This window comes from Rana temporaria, chromosome 13, assembly GCF_905171775.1.
Source record: "Rana temporaria chromosome 13, aRanTem1.1, whole genome shotgun sequence".
Taxonomy (NCBI): domain Eukaryota; kingdom Metazoa; phylum Chordata; class Amphibia; order Anura; family Ranidae; genus Rana; species Rana temporaria.
In genome coordinates, this window is record NC_053501.1 from 101,241,541 (window position 1) to 101,265,669 (window position 24,129).

The window sequence follows — 24,129 nt, forward strand, 5'->3', positions numbered from 1 at the left end:
GCGCCCATCAAATGCAGCCTCACCAGTGCCCATCAAATGCAGCCTCACCAGCGCCCATCAAATGCAGCCTCACCAGTGCCCATCAAATGCAGCCTAACCAGCGCCCATCAAATGTAGCCTCACCAGCGCCCATTAATGCAGCCTCACCAGCGCCCATCAAATGCAGCCACACCAGTGCCCATCAAATGCAGCCTCACCAGTGCCCATCAAATGCAGCCTAACCAGCGCCCATCAAATGTAGCCTCACCAGCGCCCATCAAATGCAGCCTTACCAGCGCCCATCAAATGCAGCCTCACCAGCGCCCATCAAATGCAGCCTCACCAGCGCCCATCAAATGCAGCCTCACCAGCGCCCATTAATGCAGCCTCACCAGCGACCATTAATGCAGTCTCACCAGCGCCCATTAAATGCAGCCTTACCAGCGCTCCATCAATGCAGCCTCACCAGCGCACATTAATGCAGCCTCACCAGCGCCCATCAATTCAGCCTACCAGTGCCCATTAATAAATGTTTGCTTGCTTCCATTCATTCTGGAGTCGGGATACAGACACAGTCCTCCGGTGCCGCTGAGCCTCTGACACTATGTGCGAACGGAGCAGTGACTGCCTGCTGATTCTGAGACGTAGTTGCTTGCAACAGAGACCGGTGCCAGTGGCCGGGCACTCTAGGCGGCTGCCTAGTTTGCCTAGTGGTAGCCCCGGCCCTGGTTATGTGCCTATAGCCAGGCACAGCATATATTGCAATGCAAGTCAATGGGCTAAGCTCCCAGGTGCCACAACAACAGGCAGATTTTACTCCCTGAGCCCATAAACTTTAACCTCATTAAAAGTTTTTTTTTTTTTTTTTATATTAAGTCCACTAATTTCATTAAAAATTGAGTGATCCTGCCACAAATGTCCTTGTTCAGACACTTCCTGATACGCCGGCGTAACTCTTTGTGAATCCAGCTATATGTAAAGTTGTTTTATTGCATTGTTTTCATTATAAACGTGGGATGTGTGGACGTTCGCGCTAGCTGCACGCTAAAATGATCCGCTTTATAGACATGTGCACTGCCAAAAAATGTGTTAGTTTTCATTTTTTTTCCGGGTCATTCGTTATGATCGCAATTCGTAAATTTGAAAATTTCTAAATTCGAAAATCTGAAAATAAGAAAGAAAATCAGAAAATTTGAAAGAATAACTAACCAATAATACCAATTTATTAAATTATAGGTATTGGAGTTTCCTTTCAAATTTGGCTGTTAGTAAACATAACAAATAGAAATGTATCCAAAGTTATGAATTAACCCGAAATAACGAATGCTGCATCTAACCAAATGGAACGGAACAAATTAATAATTAATAATAATAAAACGTTTTTATTATTATATTTGTTATTTATTAGTATTCATTTGTTATGTTCCATTAGTTTAGATACGGCATTCGTTATTTCGGATAATTCGTAACTTTGGATAAATTCGTATTCCTTGCGTTCACTAATGCCTCGTACACATGGCCGGACTTTCCGAGAATAAAAGTCCGGGGGGCTTTTTTCCTAGGAAAGTCCGGCCGTGTGTAGCCTCCATCAGACTTTTATTCTCGGCAGTCCGATGGACCTTAGATAGAGAACCTGTTCTCTTTCTTTCTGATGGACTGCACGGGTCAAAAGTCCGACCGTGTGTACGAGGCATTACAGCCAAATTTGAAACTCCAATGCCTATATTTTAATAGTTAGTTATTATTAGTTAGATATTATTTAGAATTTTCTGATTTTCTTTCTTTTTTTTTATATTTTCAAATTTAGGAATTGCGATCATAACGAATGATCCAAGAAACGTAAAAAAAAATATATTAATTCGGCACTGCACATGTCTATAAAGCGGATCATTTTAGCTATTATTATTATTAGTTAGTTATTATTTCAGATTTTCGAATTTTGGGGTTTTCTGATTCTTGAATTTTGAATTTACGAATTTTCGAATATTCAGGAAAAATTTGTTAAACGGGTTTTCGCAAATTCGGATATTTCCAAATCAACAAATTTGTCGCAATTCGCTAAAAAACTAATTCCGAACGAAACAAATTGCACATGTCTACCGCTTTAGTTGCTGCTGTGTGCCTTACGTTTTTTATAACACAGGGCACTGTTTTTTCTTTTTTTACTTTATTAAAAAGGCAGATTGGGGTTGTGCCGCAACCGCTCTGCGCCCAGTTATAATGTACTTGGCTGCAGTGCTGCAGGTTTCTAAGGGTTAATCCAGGCAGCTGTATGGCGACATATCACCTCCAAACTGCCTGTCACTCTTCTTACGGGTGGCACTGACAGCCTCTAGTGTAAATGAGCCGTAGGAGTCTGGAACTCTTGGATTTCAAACTTTTAGTCATTATTGGATATTGATGATGATGATTTTTGTTTTTGTAATAGTAATTTTTGTACTGTGATCAATAAATGTTCAATAAGTAAAATAAAACAAATGTCTCTGATCTCTTTTTATTTAATTATTTCAGGTGTCTGTTCATACTTGCATTGGGTTGATTTACTAAACTAATGGGGATTATTTATTTGCCAATGTTCACTGAGCCTAGTAAGTAAGGTGGAGTTCTGGTCACTTCATTCAACCAATATTGTGTTCGCAAAAATCCTTCATTTGTATGGCCTTTGCATATGATCTTTGCTAAGTCTACAGCCTCTAGGCCTTTAGAAAAAAAATCATAGTATTTTGAGTATAGGAACAAGCAGTGGCATTGCTGATTGACAACACTTTAGCAGCTGGTATCTGTCCCAGCCAGCTGCATGTTAGCAGTGTGAGAGTGCTAAGAGAAGTTTCCTGCAGGTTCCTCCTCTGCTTTGGTGTGTCTTCTGACAGGACAGGAGGAGGAGCCTTGGAAGGAGATTTCCCGGCGCTGAGGTCCCGGTAACTGATAACCAGTAAGTCTGTGCTGGGGACAGGAATCTGAGGATTTGTGCAATAAGAGGAAGGGGGGATTTATGCTGAGAGGAATTAAGAGGTTTTTTTTTTATGGGAAAATCTGGAGGCGAGTGCCTTTGTATTGAGGTGGGGGTTGTGCTTGTAGGGGGGAATTGCCAGGGAGGAATTAAATAAGAAGATTTGTGCTGAGGGTGGCCTGGGTGGGGGAATAAGAGAATCTGTGCTAGAAGAGGGGTTTAATACTGAAAGGGGTATATGGGGGTGGGGATTTGTGATCAGAGGGGAGATTGGGGGGGTCATAAGATCATCTGTGTAAGAAGGAGGGGTTTGGGAGGGATTTATGCTAAAGGGAGGGATTTATGCTAAAGGGAGGGATTTGTGCTGGGGGGGATCTGTGCAGGGAGGGGGGAAATGGGGGGGATGATTTGTGCTGAGAGGGGGGATTTGGGAGGTAAAAGAATTTGTATGAGAAGAAGGGGTTTGGGGGGATTTATACTGGGAAGAGGGATATAGGGGGCATTTTGTGCTGAGAAGGGGGATGTGTGCTGCAAGGGGGTATATGAGGGTGAGGACTTGTGCTGGTAGGGGGAAATGGAGGGGAAGTAATGTGCTGAGAGGGGGTATTTGTACTGGAAGGGGGCATATGGGGGTGAGAATTTTTGTTAAGAGGGGGAATTTTGGGGAGGGGATTTGTGCTGAGAGGGCGGATGAGGGAAGGAGAAAGAGGAATTGTGCTAGGAGGGGCACTCTGCCCCCCAGAGTGCCCCTCACCCCCATATACCCCTCCTAGCACAATTCCTCTTGGGGTGACACCATGTTTTACTGCACCGGGTGACACTAACCCTAGTGGGAACAAGCAGTTCATGTGTGTGAACCATTCAATAAATGGTGCAATGATTACATCATTATACTGCAGTATAGCACATTAAAAATCTGCTGGGTGCAGACTCAGAACGCCAAATCTGCAATTGAAAGACACAAAGTATTGGCCTTATAAAGCATAAAAATAAATGTAATAAATAAATACAAGCAGCAATACTAATAATAAAATAAACTTTATAAGGAATTTATATAATTCATAAAGAATGACTCAAAGAAATTTGTTCAGCAGGAACCAACTGTTTACTTATATCTTTTGACCACCAGAAATCACTGGCAGACTTTTAACTTCTTCTGAATTAGCTGGGTTAACAGAGGTCACAGTCAGATGGATAGTGAAATGTAGTAGACTGAAGTAGCTTGTCAGGTCACCTGTGGTCAGGTGACAAGTGCACCCCGTTTGGTTCAGGGATGCACCACAGGGTAGTGAACCCTATGGCCGACTGGTGCGATCAGAGAGAAAGCGTGAGCCCAAGATTCCCCAGGGCGTGGAGTCTAAGACCCAACTTTGTGTTCACCAGAGCCTCTGGTGGTGAGGATGGCCTTCGCCGCAGCTGGATCCAGGTCACGACCCCTGGGGTCCCCAAGGTCACGCTTCGCAGGGAGAGAGGGGAAGCAGCAACCAGGACAAGCGATAGTGATGGGTAAGCCGAGGTCGGGGCAACTGGCAGACAAGGGTAAACAAGGAACAGGCCAAGGGTCAGGGAAACAGGCAAACAGGAGAAGTCAGAGACGAGCCAAGGTCAGTACACAGGAAGGTAAACGTAACACACTGCAGACAGGAACAAGCTACAAACAAAGGTTGAACAGCACTGCAGACCTGTAGTGCAACAGTTAATATAGACTTCCTGGGGTGGGGCCACACAGGGAGGAAGGTGATAAAAGACAGCCAGAAAGAGGGTCAGGCCTCTAATGGACACATGAGACAGGTAAGCTGCCAGACTTTATTGCATAACCATGACATAGCTGCAATATACATTTTTACCACCAGAGGTCACCATCAGGTGGATGGATAACTGCAGTAGCTGTAATATACTTTTTCACCAGTAGATGGTGCCATCATATTAATGGTGAACAGCAGTACCTGCATAGTACATTTTCAACACCTGAGAGTGCTCTTAGACATATGGTAAAGAGCAGTAGCTGCAATGTACTTTTCCACCACCAGAGAATGCTATGTGACAGATGATGAACTGTAATAAACGGCAGTAATTGCAATGTATATAAATTAATAAACTGATGCTGCGCTATCCCAACACACCTACATAAATGCAGCTCTAATGTGAATAAAATATGAATGCGTGATGCAATAATAAAATATACAAATACTGTACCAGAGTGTTTGTGATTAATATAAAGCTCTAAGCATAGGCAAAAATAAACCTATATAAAAAGTGACATGGCAATCTAAATGTAAAGGGTCTCTTCAATGACTTCCAAAATGGACAATAGTGGTGAATAAATATCTTCTTTCTTGTGCCACCACTCTGCTCACAGAACTCTCACCTTCATATGGATGTATACACACAATAATATCTCAATCCAGCAAGGTAACATCAGCTTAGGGTTATCCGACACATCCTTTCCACTAGAGGCTCTCCTCTAGTTTGTTTCCCAGGTTCCAATATGAATACAGTCAGGCTCCTTTAACACTTCTGTATATCATGCAACATCACACTCCAAGGTCAGAGCCGATGCATTCTACTGCGTGAAGCGCCATGTTATTGGGGTCTGAGCTAAAAAAAATGTATAGATCCTACAGCAGCTAAATTATGGGCTGATCTTAATCTTTACAGCCCTGTCCTCTTGCAGTTTGATCATGGTTTGAAAATGGCAATATGACTTTTCACCACTAGAGGGCATCATCAGATGTATTGTGAAATGCAGTAACTGCAATATCCTCTTCCATGGCCAAGGGGCGCCATCATACTAATGGTGAACTGCAGTGTCTGCAATACACTTTTACACCACAAGAGGGGCCATCAGACGTATGCAGTGTCTGCAGTATACTTTTCCACCACCGGATGGCGCCATCATACTAATAGTGTAATGCTGTATCTGCAAAATACTTTACCACCACAAGATGGCACCATCAGATGTTTGGTAAAATTCAGTAGCTGCAATATACTTTTTTTTTTTTTTACCACCAGAGGGCATGATGAGACAGATGAAAGATAATAAACAACAGTAATTACATATTACTTTTTACCACTAGAGGGTACCATCAGATTTATTGTAAAATGCAGTATCTGTAATATACTCTTTTACCACCAGAGGACGCAATCAGATGGACGATGACATGCAGTAGCTGCAATATACTTTTCCACCATGAGAGGGTGAAATTAGATGGATGGTGAACTTTAATAAACTACGGTAACTGCAATATACTTTTCCACCACCAGAGGGAGCCACCATACTTATGGTAAACTGCAGGTTGGCTGGCGGATTAGAGACGTGTGAAGACCGGGGAGGATTTTGTTGCGTAGGACTCATTGAGGTCAATGTCTCTGGTGAGCCTCCACCTGGTAGTGGGAAGAGGGAATGTTTTTGTCTATGAGAGAATTTGGAAAAGTATTAGAAGCAGTGAAAGGTGGAAGAGTGAGTGAGTGACACCTGGTGGTTATTTACACCACCGGAGGGCACCAGCAGACAGATGGAGAACTGTAATAAACTGCAGTAGCTGCAGTATACTTTTTCACCACTAGAGGGCGCCATCAGACATATGGTAAACTGCAGTAGCTGCAATATACCTTTTTACCACCAGATGGTGCCGTCATACTGATGGTGAATTGAAGTATTTGTATAAAACATTTTCAACAGCTGTCACTCTCAGACAGGTGATGAAATGCAGCAGCTGCAATATAATTTTTTCCTCCAGAGGGCGGAATCAGACATATGAACTAATAAACTGCAGTAACTACAATATATCCTTTCACCACTAGAGGGCATAATCAGATGCATGGGGGAAATGTAAAAGCTGTAATATACTTTTCCACCAGGCAGTGTATATCTGGGGCCCGCACCCTCACCCCTGTCACATTCAGACCAGTGGATGTGTCCTTGCAGCCGTTGCATCCTAATAGACTTCAATGGGCTTCCTGCATGCAGCATCTGGAAGCTAAGACAGCAGAATGGCGTCAAGGTGGAAAAAAAAGTATAAATATACAGATATCGATTATCAGCCTGGTTATAACATTGTCAGCCTGGTTACAACATAAAAGATAACTGCTTCAGCTTGTCTCCGCTGGGAGCCACACCCGCTAACGTGTTTCACTCGCCCACGGGTTTAGTCTATGTTGTTTTTTTCAGAAGGCAATTGGGTGTTTAGCAAAAGGGATCTGGGTGACCACTCAATCATTTTTACTGCATTGAGAAGGACCGCCTATACCTGATGCCACCTGTGGTGGTTTTCAGGCTTTCTCATTCCTCCAGGGTGCCCAGGACCATAGTAAATGGTGGTAACTTCCATTCCTCAATCCCCCTGCAAAGAATGAACCCAAAAGCGACATATATTTTGTGACTTCCCATTACACAGCTATCATTGCTCAGCTACTGTAGTTAAAAAATGCAGCTAGTTAAGCATGATCTGTGCTTGATTAGCTCCATTAGAGGGCAGGGGAGACATTGGGGGCTAAGAAGCCCTTTATGTCTTCAGAAAGAAGACATGTCTCCTGCCTATGCTCTCATATAGGGAGATTGTTAGTCCCCTTGTGATAGCAATAAAGTTACATGAAATAATTAGAAAAATTTGTAAAAGCAATTGTCATAAAATAAATAAAAATAATAATGAAGAAGGGGATATACCCTAAATTATTGTCCTGAAAATTTTTATTTTTTTGTTTTGGGTGGGGGCTCATCCGGGATGACAAATTCATTGTTAGTGCAAAGCTGCTCTATATCATGTGTATGTCATCAAGCAAATCAAGAGGTGCTTTATCTGCATATACAATTCTGTCTTTATGAAGGCTATTGTGGAACCTTGGCACTTTCAGTCATTAGCTATAAGTCAATTGCACCACCAATGAAGAGAGAGAGCCTGGGACCCTCTAAACTTCCTTCTGTAATTCCAACTTACAGTGTGAGCGTGCCCTCATCACATCGTTGACCTCATGCTGACGGTAGCCTCACTTTGGTCGTCCCAAATACACAAACAGGGCCACTTGAAAAGATAGAAGGAGAAAAAGTCTATGGGAAGCAATATAGAAGGTGGACGAGCTTACAGTCTTAAGCCCCATACACACTATCAGTTTTCCTGATGGTTTTCTCTTCAGGTTTACCAAAACCATCTAATATGAGGTCAAACCTTAAGCGTTTCAATTTGAATGCAATCAGGCAGGTCCTTGTACTACATGGTTTTGGTAAACCTGAAGAGAAAACCAGCAGGAAAACTGATAGTGTATATGGGGCTTGAGGGTTGTACCGATACTGGTATCGTTGCCGATACCAAGCATTTGCCCGAGTACTTGTACAAATGCTCCGATGCTTGATCCGATACCTGGGCAGTCAGGGATGATCGGTGGGGGAGTTACAAGCACCGATCCCCTCGTATAGATCTCAATAAAGCAGCTGACAGCCGCTTCTCCTCCTCTCCCTGTATTGTCGGGCAGGCTCGGCAACTCTCGCGCTGACGTCCTGTACATCCAGGACGTGAGCGCGGAAGGAGCCGAGACTGCCCGACTATACCCGAGTGTACTGCGCTCGGTATATGTCGGCGCAGTATTCAAACTCGGCACGGGAAAGCGGGTATCGGCGTATACCGCGCACCCACGATTTTGCCCTGATTTTCAGGGCAAAAAAGTGCGCGGTATACGCCAATAAATATGGTATATATAGAACCATATCCAATATTTACTAATGTTTGATTCCCTACATCGGGTCCATCGAATGGAGATTGGATGGTGTATGGACCAACTATATTGTAGATCTGATATGGGGAATTATCTGACCACCAATGGATCCTAGTTTGAATATTTGATCTAATAACATGCCTATGATTGAAAGGCATGCATGATATGGGTGTCTGAATGCATGACTTTTTTGTACTCCAATAGGGAGATGTTTTATGTTTGTGCAGGGCAGCACACGACAACATTGGCCCGGATTCAGAGAGCAATTGCGCCTGCGTAACCATAGTTACGCAGCGCAATTGCTGACTTGCTCCGGCGTTACGAATGCTCCTGATTCAGGAACATCGTAACGCCGACTGCAGCCTAAAATCTGCGTGGCATAAGGCTCTTATGCCACGCATATCTTAGGCTGCATTCTTGCAATGGCTGCTAGGGGGCGCTCCCATTGTGCTCAGTGTATAGTATGCAAATTGCATACTAACACCGATTCACAATGTTGCGCGGGCCCTGCGTACGCAAGTTACGGAGTTTACGTACGGCGTCTTTAGCGTAAGGCTGCCCCTTCTAATAGTAGGGGCAGCCAATGCTAAAGGATACACGCCGTTCCCGCGTTGTGAAATTTGAATTTCACGTCGTTTGCGTAAGTGATTCGTGAATGGCGCTGGATGCCATTCACGTTCACTTTGAAGCAAATGACGTCCTTGCGACGTCATTTGTCGCAATGCACGTCGGGAAAGTTTCCCGACGGAGCATGCGCTCTACGCTCGGCGCGGGAGCGCGCCTAATTTAAATGATTCCCGCCCCCTACGGGATCATTTACATTAGGCGCCCTTACGCAGGGCAAGTTTACACAGAGCACCCGCAATTTACGGACTGCTCCGTGAATCGCGGGTAGCGCAGTAAATTTGCAGGGGGCGCAGGGCAAAAACGCTGCCCTGTGCCTCTGTAAGAAAGGGGCAAATTCTACCTGAATCTGGGCCATTGTTTCTTTAAAAGTTTTTGAGCACTAGGTAATTCACATGAAATGGTTAATAAGCAAATAGGTCGGTAGCACCTGAGTTTTATTAGAGTAATTAAAGGTAGTTTGTGGCCCCATTTTTAAAGGAGTGCTGGTAAACTGTTCCCCAGTTCTGAGATACATGGAATAAAACATGAAAACTCTTGGGGATCAGCACCCCCCCATACATGTTGAGCTTTGCTACCCCCTTTTAGCTCTAAGATATCTACACTTTGAGCCGTTATGCAGCTTACTGGAGGACATCGTATGGAGACATGAACTGTCTACACTGAAGACAATCATCACCCTCTGCATGGAGTTGCCTAAAACTGTTTGGATTGGAGAATGGTGATTATTTTTTTACTATATATCCTGTTTGGACATTGGCACCAGCCATTGTTACACCAGCCATTGGCATCAACCATTGTTTTTCACCGGATATCAGCACTAATTATTATTTCACCAGACATTTACTACATCTACTCTAGTAATGAGCAGTGCACTCAGTGTTGTGGATATACACAGATGGATCGATTGGCTGCAATCCCTTTGAGCAACTTGTGACAACATATTGGATGGAATAGCTGCGATTCTGAGCTATTTGTGACAGCCAACAGTGAGTAGACCTGTGTGTTACATTGCTTTGGAATACTACTGCAATCACTGTTCCTCATAACCATCGCGCTACTTTCCTGTTTACAAGCTGCCTACCCAACACTGTGGATATAAATCTTATGGATTGATTCAGATCTTCTATGAGTAACAGCTGCTAGTAATATAGTGAATAGCTCTATGGAGTTTTCTACATCACAATTACTTTGATTGAATGGACTATACCCGTATGATATGGGAATCCGCTAAACTGTGGCCACATAATTGCGACTTTACTAATCGCATTTCTGGTGAATAATATTGTGAATATCTACAGTGCTTTGCCATCTCCTCTATGTCTCCCAAATAATTCTAAGGCCCCATACACACCATAGAATCTATCCGCAGATAAATCCGTGCAAACGGGTTTCAGCGGATAGATTCTATGGTGTGTACACTCCGTGGGATATTTATCCGCAGATAAATCTCCCCTGGGATGGATTTCCAGCAGATGGATATTTGCTGACATGCTCAACAAATCCATCTGCTGGAATCCATTCCAACGGATGGATCCGCTCGTCTGTACAGACTTACCGGATCCATCCGTCTAAAGGGATTCCCCGCACGCGTCGTAATGACTTGACGCATGCGTGGAATTCCTTATATGACAGCGTCGCGCCCGTCGCCGCGTCATAATAGCGGCGACGGCGCGACACGTCATCGGCAGATGATTTCAGCGCGGATTTCAATGCGATGGTGTGTACACGCCATCGCATAGAAATCCTCTGAAATCTTTGAGAGGATTTATCCGCGGATACGGTCCGCTGGACCGTATCTGCGGATAAATCCTCTCGTGTGTATGGGGCCTAAGAATCAATGGGGTAGATTCAGCAAGCAATTGCGTCTACGTATCCATAGTTACGCAGCGCAATTGCTTAGTTGCGCCGGCGTATCGTCTTTTCTGTATTCAGAAAGCTCGATACGCCGACTGCAGCCTAAGATATGACTGGCATAAGGCTCTTATGCCGTCGTATCATAGGCTGCATTCTTACGATGGCCGCTAGGTGCCGTTTCCGTAGTGGTCAGCGTAGAGTATGCAAATTGCATACTCACGCCGATTCACAACCGTACGCGCGCCTAGCGTACGCATTTTAGGTCATTTGCGTTCGGCGGATTCTGCATAAGGCTGCTCCTGGTATTAGCAGGGGCAGCCAATGCTAAGTATACCCGTCGTTTTTAAAAATTACGTCGTTTGCGTAAGTGAATGGCGCTGGACGCCATTTACATTCACGTTGAAGCAAATGACGTCCTTGCGACGTCATTTACCGCAATGCACGTCGGGAAAGTTTCCCGACGGAGCATGCGCACTACGTTCGGCGCGGGAACACGCCTAATTTAAATGATCCACGCCCCCTACGGGATCATTTAAATTGCGCGCGCTTACGCCGGCCATTTTTACGGAGCGCCCCCGCAAATTACGGAGCTACTGCTTTGTGAATGAAGCGTAGCGCACGTGATTTATGGAGGCGTAGCGTAAAAACGGTACCCTGCGCCTCCGTAAGAGGGCGCAAATCTACCTGAATCTAGGCCAATGAGATCAGACCCATATGGAGGTTACGCCTGTCTGACATGGGTAGATTAAAAGTCCTTCCATAGAAATCACCATCAGGTTCCTTGTCCCTCTGGTATTTTCATTGACAATCTTGCTTGTTCTAAGTTATCCATCCGAGTGGAGTGGTGTACCATATCTTTTTACCACATTCACGTGGTTTGTATATTTATTTCCAGGTGTCTTTTCAGTGCTGCGTTTCCAAACATAGACAGTGGACATTTATCACCTGTTATTACAGGGAATCACTGTCCTGTGTGGGAACCATCAGGGGTACATTTAGCTAGCAATTGGGCTCTTCATCTAGGGGGGGTGTCTGTGTTTTATGGAGGGTGGGTGTGCTATTCATATACCTCGGTCCTCCTGCGGGGGAATCGAGTTTGTTTAGTTACCAGTACATGCCGTTATTGGGGGTTCTTTTAATGGGGAATGATCTGGGTAGGTCCACCTATTTATAGGGGACCCGTTTTTATGTCCTATATATGTTTTTGATATAGCTTCAATAAATTTGTAGTTAACTCTTGTGCAGCAGTCTTCTTTCCTTTTCCTTTTCTCCTTCTTTCCTTTTCTCCTTCTTTCCTTCTTTCCTTCTTTCCTTCTTTCCTTCTTTCCTTTTTTCCTTCTTTCCTTCTTTCCTTCTTTCCTTCTTTCCTTCTTTCCTTCTTTCCTTCCTTCCTTCCTCTTCCTTCTTTTTTTTCCCCCTCTTTCTTCTTTTTTCCCTCTTTCTTCCCTCTTTCTTCTTTTTTTTTTTTTTTTCCCTCTTTCTTCTTCTTTTTTTTTTTCCCCTCTTTCTTCTTCTTTTTTTTTTTTCCCTCTTTCTTCTTTATACCAGATTGCACCCCCGAAAATATCGGTGAGTACTGCAGCATTTACAATTAGGTGGGAATCCCATATTCTCTTTTTTTTTTTTTCGCAGTGACATTCAGTCCTTGAGCGGTTGCAGGGTTTTCTTCTTTAGCATGGACAGTCTGTTCCTCTGGACTGGAGCTGCATGGACAGTCTGTTCCTCTGGGCTGGAGTTGCAGGCTGGGTGCCCCTTGGTAGGCCGTGATTCCACACACATATAGAGTGCAGGAGATGCTCTCCTGATGGGGTGCAGGTACAAAGAGGCTCCAGCCTAGTTTCTCTGTCTTTTTATCTCCTCCCCCACAGTCCTTTGCTGCTGCCTGATTGTTGGCTTAGTCTCTTCCAATAGCGAGTTTACAGACAACTTCGAATAGGGAGTTTACAAACAAGCAGTTCTGAGAGTCTGTGTGTGAAGAGAGAAAGGGGGGGTGAAAAAGCCCACGCTGCTGCAGCAGACAGCTATAGTTCAATAGAGATATTTGTATAAGAGAAACATTGTGGAGAAATGAGTGGTTGGCAAACATTGCACAGCCCTTTTTGGTGAGATAACATTTGAGAAACACATTTTTAGTGTGAGTGGCAATAATTATATATATATATATATATATATATATATATATATATATATATATATATATATATATATATATATACGTATTGCATACATTTCTTAAAGAACAGGTTGCACTGAGAATTGTTTTACTTCAGCTGCCACAGCTGACAGGTAATTACGAAACCACTCCCATTAGACTCACTTTGCCCAGAGGCACAGACAAACACACATGTATTACTTCAGAATAACAACAGGTAGGAATCTGCAACAAAGATTGTTTTAATCTTTACAATGTACGGAGATCACCCAGGGGGGAATGTTTTTTTTCTCAACAAAAGTGGAGTTAAGCTTTAAAAGTGTGTAACATAATACAAGATTGATAATTTGTGTCTATCTTGTCTACATTATATGTCACAGATAATAGCAATAAGCTGCAGGCCTGTGAAGAGTTGTGACAGAAAACAAGTCTACAGTTCAATTACCAATGCAACAACGCAACTGTCCCAGTGTGACAACTACGCCTGGACTCCTTCACATCCAGGGCCGATCCTAGGGTCACAGGCGACTGGGTGCAGAAATATTTCTGGCGCCCCCACATGGGCGTCGTCATTTTACCAACTCCTCCCCTTTACAAATGTTTCTATGGCAATGACTCAACCACATTAACCTGGGATCCTTACATGATCTGTTAACAATAAACAAAATACAGGAAGAGAAGCAGAGTACTTTATTGGGATCTGAAGTGGGGCCTCTGTGATGGACACAAAGAGGGCTTCTGTTAGAGAGTCTGTTAGATGTTCGGCGCCCCCACCTCTGCAGGCGCCTGGGTGCAATGCACCCCGTGCACCCTGCCTAGGATCAGCCCTGTTCACATAACTGTCTATGCTTTTCCTATATATCTCCTACTCTGTCCACTTTCAGATGATCCCGGAAACCCTTCTTTTCTCAGAGGCCTATCCTGCCCCCACCTAATGCTGCGTACACACGACCGTTATTCATGTCATAAAAAAAAAAAAATCTCGATGTGATTTGACGTGATTCTTGTCAAGCCTGCCTTGCATACACACGTTCGTGGAAAAAAAATGCTCGCGCAAAGCAACACATACGACGACACTATAAAGGGGAAGTTCCATTCGAATGGCGCCACCCTCTGGGCTGCTTTTGCTAATTTCCTCGTCTCATAACTTGCTTCTGAGAATGCACGTTTTTTTCCCCCCTTGTTAAAGCGTACACACGACCGTTTTTCACGACGTGAAAAACAACAAGAAAAATCAGAGCAGGTTCTAAAAAAAAAGTTCAGGCATTTTTCTCTTTGAGAAAAATGCTCTGGAGCTTACACACCGTTTTTTATTGCCAGTTTAAAAAATGGCGTGTCGTGTGTACGCGGCATGACAACTGTACTATTATTTTCTCCATCAGCTCATCCCCCACAGTTATTACCTTTTTGTATCTCTTGAAACTCCCTTTTATGCTGCGTACACACGGTCGGAATTTCCGACAGCAAATGTTTGATGAGAGCTTTTTGTCGGAAATTCCGACCGTGTGTAGGCTCCAACGGACATTTGCTGTCGGAGTTTCCGACAACAACATTTTGAGAGCTGGTTCTCAAATTTTTAGACAACAAAATCCGTTCTCGTAAATTCCAATTGTGTGTGGACAATTCCGACGCACAAAATTTCACGCATACTCTGAATCAAGTACGAGACGGTCTGGTAAAACTAGCGTTCGTAACAGAGATAGCACATTCGTCGCACTGTTATGGACTGAAAAGCACGAGGCTGAAAAGCGTGAATCGTCTCTCACCAAATTCCCACTAACATGACTGGTATTCAACTTCCCTTTAATAGTGCCGTCGTACGTCTTGTACGTTACCGCGTTCTTGGCTTTCGGAATTTCCGACAGCATTTGTGAACCCATGTGTATGCAAGACAAGTTTGAGCCAACATCCGTCGGAAAAAAATCCACGGTTTGGTTGTCGGAATTTCCGATCGTCTGTACGCGACATACGATTGTAAGCTCTAACGAGCAAGGCCCTCTGATTCCTCCTGTATTGAATTGTATTGTAACTGTACTGTCCGCCCTCATGTTGTAAAATGCTGCTCAAACAGTTGGCGCTATATAAATCCTGTATAATAATAACAATAATTTTACAACAGGATTTTAACCTCAGCTTGCGTGTAAATCCAAGTAAAAAAAGGAAAGGCTACAATGCCTTGGAAAAAGTATTCATACCCCTTGAAATTTTCCAAATTTTCTCATGTTACATCCAAAAACGTAAATGTATTTAATTAGGATTTTATGTGATAGACCAACACAAAGTGGCACAATTGTCAAGTGGAAGGAAAATTATAAATGGTTTTGATTTTTTTTTTTTTTTTACAAATAAATATGTGAAAAGTGTGGCATGCATTCTTATTTAGCCCCCCTGAGTCAATACTTTGAAGAACCACCTTTCTCTGCAATTACAGCTGCGAATCTTTTTGGAGATGTCTCTACCAGCTTTGCACATTTAGAGAGGGACATTTTTGCCCATTCTTCTTCTTTGCAAAATCGCTTAAGCTCTGTCAGATTGGATGGAGAGCGTCTTTGAACAGCAATTTTCAAGTCTTGCCAAAGATTCTCAATGTGATTTAGGTCTGGACTGTGACTGGGCTATTCTAACACATGGATATACTTCGAGCTAAACCATTCCATTGTAGCTCTTGCTGTATGTTTAGGGTCGTTGTCCTGCTGGAAGGTGAACCTCCACCCCAGTCTCATATCTTTTGCAGACTCTAAAGCCCTGTACACACGATCGGTTTGTCCGATGAAAACAGACCGATGGACCGTTTTTCATCAGACAAACCGATCGTGTGTGGGCCCCATAGTTTTTTTTTTTTTTTTTTTTTTCCATCAGTGAAAAATAATAGAACATGTTTTAAAATGTTCCTATGGATAGAAAAAAACGATCGTCTGTGTGGAAGTCCATCGGTCAAAAATCCATGCATGATCAGAATCAAGTCGACGCATGCTCGGAAGCATTGAACTTTTTTTTTTTTCACGTCATAGTGTTTTACGTCACTGCGTTGGACACGGTCGGATTTTTGACTGATGGTGTGTAGCCAAGACTGATGAAAGTCAGCTTCATCGGATATCCGACGAAAAAATCCATCGGATTAGATTCCATCAGATATCCGATCGTGTGTACAGGGCTTAACAGGTTTTCTTCTAAGATTGCTCTGTATTTGGCTCCATCCATCTTCCCATCAACTCTGACCAGCTTTCCTGTCCCTGCTGAAGAAAAGCATCCCCACAACATGATGTTGCCACCACCATGTTTCACGGTGGGGATGGTGTGTTCAGGGTGATGTGCAGTGTTAGTTTTCTGACACACATGTTGTGGAGAAGTAAGCACAGATTCTTCTATGGAACTGTTCTTTATAGACACTTAATCATTTTCACATTTAATACCATTTGTTTATATTAATTTATTTTGTTATCAATTGATCCACACCCCTGCCCCAAAAACTGGCAAAAAAAGTAACAAAATCATCCTGTTGTTTTGGGGGGTGTCTCTGAATGGCAGTTCACCCTATCGGTCACATGATGTCCGAAGGTAAGGACCAGATGCAGATGGTAACGCAGGGCAGCTTGAGCTCAAATTTAAAAGCTGTACTCTCCTAGAATAATGTATAAAAAATGGGCGCCAAATTTCTACATCTCTAATATTATTTGTAAGCATTCTTTGCCACTAAGGCACATGCTACGGTGACCAAGGGTGCATCAGAATGGCAAGCAATCATGACAACCATTGTGGGAGTTGAAATGCTGGGTATTTTTTTATATCATGTACTTGGTCTGCTTTTCAATGCAAGAATAAAATGATCTATGCTGTGCTTGCAAGATATCAATGCTTCCTAGTCCTCATTCATTCCAGTAATTTTTTATTCATTTTATATCTCACAGCTCTCCATTATGGTTATTTCCATTTGGAGATTCTGTTTGATCGTATTGTTGTGGTTCCGTCGCCTCGAAGTCACATCGAGGCGTAGTTCCCGTCGTTTCCTTTATATGCGATGCGTCAGTGCGTCACCTGATCCCCCTGTGACGACGTCTTTGTGAGACGAAACGATCGTCGGGAAGTTGATGCGCTGACGTCTTCGCCCATAGGACGGGTGTCTGCTTGCCGGCCGGCTGTTTGTTTTTATACGTGATTTTATTCAGATGCTTTTGTAAGTACCGTATTTTCCGGCGTATAAGACGACTTTCTGGATGCAAAAAAATGCATCCAAAGTCGGGGGTCGTCTTATACGCCGGGTACGGTCTCAGTACTCACTTTTTTCCCCCAGCGGTGACAGTCTCCATACGGCGAGCGCGAGCGTGAATGATTTCAAAGCCGTGCCTTCTCTTCAGAGTGTTCTGTGATAGGAGGAACAAAAATCTTCCCAGCAGTGCCTCTGTTCTGTGTTCCTCCTATCACAGATGCCTTCTCATCCTCGGACGAGATGAGAAGACGTCCGTGATAGGCGGAAACAGAACAGAGGCGCTGCTGGGAAGATTTGTGTGCCGCCTATCACAGAACACTCTGAAGTGAAGGCGCGGCTTTGAAATCATTAACGCTCGCGCTCGCCGTATGGATACCGTCACCGCTGGGGGGAAAAAAAAGTGAGTGTTATTGCACTGGGGGGGCAACAAGTTCAGGCATGTAATGGCACAGTGGCAATGTGGGGGCATGTAATGGCACAGTGGGGCATGTAATGGCACAGTGGGGCATGTAATGGCACAGTGGGGCATGTAATGGCACAGTGAGATTTGAAAAAGCCTGTTTCTGTCAGCGGTTCTGGCTCCCCCTCAGCTTCCAGAAAGACTAGAAGGAAGGGGGTAGTCTTATACAGTGAGTATATCCCAAACTCAAAAATGTTTCTGGAAAATTAGGGGGTCGTCTTATACGACGGAAAATACGGTATATCTGATTTTTTTTACATTAAACTCTGTGGGCCGGATTCAGATAGCACTTACGCCGGCGTATCTTGAGATGCGCGGTGTAAATGTAAATTTGCGCCGTCGTTTCTATGCGCCGTACCCAGAAAGCAGATACGCCTTAAAATAGGCTTCCTCCGACCGACGCAACTTTTTTACTCCGGCGTATCGTAGGCGCATATTTACGCTGGGCGCATCTCCCCGCTTCCATTGTTTTTTCCATCGTATTTAAATATGCAAATGAGAGGAGATATGCCGATTCAGAAACGTACGTTTGGCCGGCGCAGGCTACGCGCTGTGCTCGTAAGTGGAAAGTCCGGCGCAAAGTTACCCTTCGTAAAGCAGGGGTAACTTTGCACCAGACTTGCTCAAGTCAGCTGGAGAGCAGCTTCAGCAGCACCATTTCAGACGAGCTGAGCACCAACACTTGCAGGACAACACATCTGTATGCCAACATGCCAGGGGCAGCCGTGGTCATAGCACTACTGCGTCTACGGGCACGTAGGAGGGCACGAGAGAGGATATTCCGAACGCGCATTGATGTCTTTGGCATGGGTGAATCAGAGGTGTATCGCATCTTCAGATTCAGCCCTGAAGCCATCCTGGATTTAGCCACAACCCTGCAGGATGACATCACCAGCAAGACGCACCGCGTACATGCAGTGCAGCCACTGAATGAATGAATGAATGAATGAATGAAAAACTTATATAGCGCGGCACATGCGAACTGAATCGCCTCTGGGCGCTTGATGTTTCGTGTCTCATGACATCAAAAGAGCAGAGTTTTAATCTGTCTTCTGAACGTCGGGTGGTTTTCCTCCAACCGAACGCTGGTTGGTAAAGCGTTCCATAGTCTCGGACCTTGAAAAGCAAACCTTCTTTCTCCTTTGGACTTGTATTTGGTTTTTGGCACCTTGACCAGATTTTGGTCAGTGGATCGCAGAACGCGATTAGAATTGTGAGGTTCTATCTTGTCGCAAAGATATTGCGGCGCCTTCCCATGGATGCACTTATGTGTCAGGCAGAGTGCTTTAAATACAATTCTGTCTTTTACTGGCAGCCAGTGAAGGGTTCTCAGCGAAGGTGAGATTGATTCCCATGTCCTTTTCCCAGTCACCAGTCTGGCGGCCGTATTCTGTACGACTTGCAGACGAGCGATTTGGTACTTTGGGAGCCCGAGGTAAAGGGCATTTGCATAGTCCAGTCTGGAATTCACGATTGTTCCCACCACGACTGCTACGTCTTCTTTGGGGATAAATGGAATAAGTCTGCGTAGTAGGCGCAACAAATGGTGCGATCCGCTGACTACTGACCCTATTTGTGCGTCCATTGTCATGAAGGTGTCAAAAATGACTCCTAGACTTTTGACTTTGGAGCTAGGGGTGATGCTTTGGCCCAGAATGGGCGGCGGTGTCCAGGTTGTTGCCAGTTGACTCTTTCGGCTGGCGTGAAACATAAGGAGTTCTGTTTTTGAACTGTTGAGTTTAAGATAACTCTTAGTCATCCAGTTTTCTATCGAAGAGAGACATTTCTCTAAACTGAGATGATGATCCTTTTTGTTGCAGATGCGAAAATACAATTGCGTATCGTCTGCATAAGAGTGATAGAGTAGTTCTTGGCCACTGGTCAAGGTCCTAGCAACACTGCATTTTCTCGCAAGTGGATATTTTCAAACTACAAGTGGAGTAGTGGCTGGTTTGTCACAATCCACCATGAGCAGATGTGTGCACCAGGTTGTCCCCGCAATCCTCAGACGCATGTCCCACCACTTCATCAAACCCACCCAGGAGCATCTGCGGCAGAAGGCAATCGCGGATTTCTTCAGAATTGCAGGATTCCCACGCACCGTGGGGGCCATTGATTGCACACATGTGGCACTATGGCCCCCCCGTGACATGGAGCACATATACTGCAATCGGAAGCATTGGCATTCCATCAACTTACAGGTGATAGCCGATGCCCAATGCCTCATATGGCACGTCCGTGCCAAACAACCAGGGGCCAGCCATGACCGCTTCATATACCGTCAAAGCACCATCCCCACAGAATTTGAACAGAATGTGTATGGGGACAGCTGGCTGGTTGGTGAGTGACATGGGTATCAGGCATGTCTGTCCCCCCCCCCCCCCCCCATGATGCAGACATCACGAGGGGCACATGCATGACTAACATCCTCCTGTCTTTTCCCTTCCAGGTGACGCGGCATATGCACTTGGACCCATCTCATGACTCCATTCCGGAATCCCCAAACCCCAGGAGAGAGAAGATACAATGCTGCACACACACGTACCCGTGGAGTGGTGGAACGCACATTTGGCCTCCTGAAGTCCCGTTTCCGATGCCTGGATAAGTCTGGGGGTACCCTGATGTATTCCCCAAACTTTGTGTGCCAGATCATCGGTGCATGTTGCATTCTACACAACTACGCCATGAGAAAGGGCCTGGAGATTGACCTACGTGATGACCTGACCCCCCCAACCACCCAGTCCCCCCCCTGCCCGTGGGTCCCCCGTCTGCTGAGGAAAGAGCAGTCAGGAGATGCCTTGTGGTAGGCTTCTTTTCACGTTAAACACATACATTCATCATGGCACAAGGAGAATGCACGCATGCACACCACTGTGGTCCCTAGCACATACACCCCACATCCCCATTAAATTGGATTAGCCCAAGTCCACCATTTAGGAGTTGGGAGCAACAACGCCACGTCAAGGCTCCAATTATGTTGCTGTATATTCCTACACCATTCAAACGGCCGTGGGGATAAAATCTCCCCAACAACCGATGGTGCAGGGATTATAAATTAAATAAAACTCCTTACCAGGGTGCAAATAATAACAAAACTCATCACCTGAGTATACTTAAAAAAAATAAAAATAATAAACATTTGAGACAATAAGAAAAACAATAAAAAATCATCTTCCCTGACGTGGGCTGCGCCTAGTGCCCAGGCTCCTGGTCCGCAGTCGCCTGGGGGGAGCCTCAGGTGGGGGGGGGGGTTTATCTGGTTGAGGATCATCCCCCAGTCTCTCCCTGGCTGCCCTCCATTGCCAGGGCGATGCGGCAGAGGTAGGTGTTCGTCACCATTTGCAGCTGGCGGTATTATTGCGCTGGTGGCGCAGTGCCTGCCTCTCCTCCTCTCGTATGCCAGCTGCCAGGCTCCTCCCCTCCACCTGCATGGCAGCCGTATTGGCCTGGACTGCCTCTGCCAGGCTCCTCACCTCTGTCACTAGCCCAGATGTGCTGGCCTGTAGATCCCCCCCCCCCCCTCCCATAAAAGTCATAATGCCAGCACAATTGGCACTAACGTCCTGCAGGCTAGAAAGGGACTCTACATTATGACCCGCCTGCTGGGTGAGGGCCTGCTGCACTGAAAGCACACAGGCCGCCTGGGTCTGAGTCGAGGAGGCCAGACTCTCTGCCACCTTGTGCAGGTCCCCCACTATAGCAGACATGTGGTGCGTTTGGCGGGCCTGGTTCCTCGCCAAATTGGCCTCAAACTCCTCAAGGACACCCCTGGTTTTACGGGTCACCTTCCTTGGGGCAGAGGAGGCTTGGGGCATGCTGGATGGGGTGGCCCTCGAGGGGCTATCCCTGATTGGGGGGATGTGGCCCTTGAGGGGGCTATCCCTGATGGGGGGATGTGGCCCTTGAGGGGGCTATCCCTGATGGGGGGATGTGGCCCTTGAGGGGGCTATCCCTGATGGGGGGATGTGGCCCTTGAGGGGGCTATCCCTGATGGGGGAGGAGGTTGGGGAGGTAACAGGTCTGGGGGTCTCCTCCACTATATAAAAGCCATCCTCCAGAGTGACCTGCTCCTCTTCCACTTCCTCACCAGGTGAGGTGGGGTCACTCTCCTCCAGGGATAGGGTCGGTCGCCCAGCAGCCGACGACGGCCCGGCAACCTCCTGCACATCTGTGGATGACACAAAACATTCACATGTTGGAGGACCCCCACACTTGTCACATGTTCCCTTGCCCCCCCACACATGCTACACACCAGAGAGAAGATAAAACACACTTACCTGTCCTCAAGGGCTGATCGACAGAATCGTATCCCTCTAGGCCCTCCACAAGCTCCCTATCCAGGCACCTGGAAATTATGATCTTGTCGGCATCGAGGGTCAGGCTGGTGGCTGGTCCTCCGTCTGTGCCACTGGCATGTCGACGCATCTTGACCAGCTTCTCCTTCATAAGCCGCCGTAAGTCATTGAATTTTTTGGAGATATCCCTGGTGCTCCAACCCATAACACCAAGGGCATTGACCTGGGTTGTGATTTCCAGGACAATGCGATCCCGCTCCACCTTGCTGGTGTTGGCAGCCTGTGCCCCATAGAGGCAAGCCCCATATTTATTTAGGCCCTCTATTATGACGGCCTTCTCAGCAGGGGAGAAATTCAGCTTCCTCTTTTTCTTCTCACCTGGTGCAGACATGCCACAAACAAAAAACAAAAGTCCTAGCAGTAAGAAAAAATGCTTGGGTACTTTTGCACTTGACAAGCGCATGTCTGGGCGTATTTATGCACTGGGCGTAGGCAGTGGGCCGGCGTATCTTAGGGGTTACGCCTGGCACAGTTGTGTGCATGCGCAGAGGGGGCCAAACCATCCCACGTCGTCACAGCGCATGCGCCGTTAGAGATACGCCCGACGTATCTCTCTGCGTCACGGTCGGACCATCATTTGCATGGGGTGACGCACACTTACGCTGCCTTACGCCGTCGAAAATACGTTCCGCTGGCTCATCTTGGTGAGTAATTTCTTTATGAATACAGTACATGCCTCTCCGCGCTGGTCCGGCATAGCGGAAATAAGATGCGCTACGCCGGCGTAAATATGCGCCAATGTATCTGAATCCGGCCCTGTGCATATATGCTATGCGAGTATTTCTTCCCTCGGTACTGTACGAGATGCCTGCTGTGAGTGAGGTGATCGTTTCCACTTGTTCGGATTACTTTCATCCACCCACCAGCCGTCAAAATTGAGGAGATTGATTTGGATCTGTTCGGATTTCCCGTGTCCATCTTCCTAACCACCTATTACAGTCCAGAGTTTGTTTGACTTCCAGGCCTATTTAGCCTGTGTTCTGGTAAACAGGCTTGTACTTCTGGTGAAGGGAAACGTGTGATATTGGTGCCATCATAGGCTTTTCTTCACGTATTTATCCGACGGCGTAAGAGACTTACGCCTGTCGGATCTAATGGATATCTATGCGTAACTGATTCTAAGAATCAGTCGCATAGATACGACGGCCCAGATTAGGACTTACGACGGCGTACATGGCGCTGCGATGTTGTAAGTCCTTTGTGAATCTGGGCCTAAGTGTGTTCCTCCGAGCAATTAATACATTGCCCAACAAGAATTCTCTTGCCTTTGTGGCTTTGTGTGGTGAAGAGATAAGCTTGGGTGTGTTATTTGGATATACCGTATTTATCGCGGTATAACACGCACCAGTTTTTTCAGGAAAAAAAATTACATTTTAAATAACTGTGAAGCAAAATAAGGGTCAGTGTCCATCAATGCAGCCTCACCATTGCCATGAATGCAGCCTCACCATTGCCATGAATGCAGCCTGATTGATGCCCATCTGCAGCCTCGGAGGGGACAGGCAGGGTGGCGGGACGAGAGCCCTGGGGGCCACAAAAGATATGTATATCCAAATTACCAGGGGGCCACATTAAACCAGAACGCGGGCCGCAATTGGCCCACGGGCCGGACTTTGGACTTGCCTGCCATAAGCCTTCAATGACAGATTCAACGATTGTATGTTTTTCGCTGCTTTGTCGAATCTTCGTCATTCATGTCGAATGGTCTACCCCAACACTGTCTCTATAATGTTGAATCTTTCCTCTCTATGTAGAATAATCTTGGACTAATAGAGTTAAGGTTAGGCACATTCGACCACAGATTCGATAGACACAGATTGCTATTGTCAGCGTCAT

General features: G+C 45.5%; 1 protein-coding gene across 1 annotated transcript in view; it reads left to right on the plus strand.

The window, feature by feature from the left end:
- The first annotated feature begins 9,939 nt into the window (after window positions 1-9,939).
- The window catches only part of LOC120920159 (cathepsin S-like), a 72,970-nt gene continuing 58,780 nt past the window's right edge, over window positions 9,940-24,129 (plus strand). Inside the window, exon 1 of the mRNA XM_040332079.1 lies at window positions 9,940-10,251. The gene's annotated coding sequence lies outside the window, so the exon portion shown is untranslated. The remainder of the gene's footprint in view (window positions 10,252-24,129) is intronic.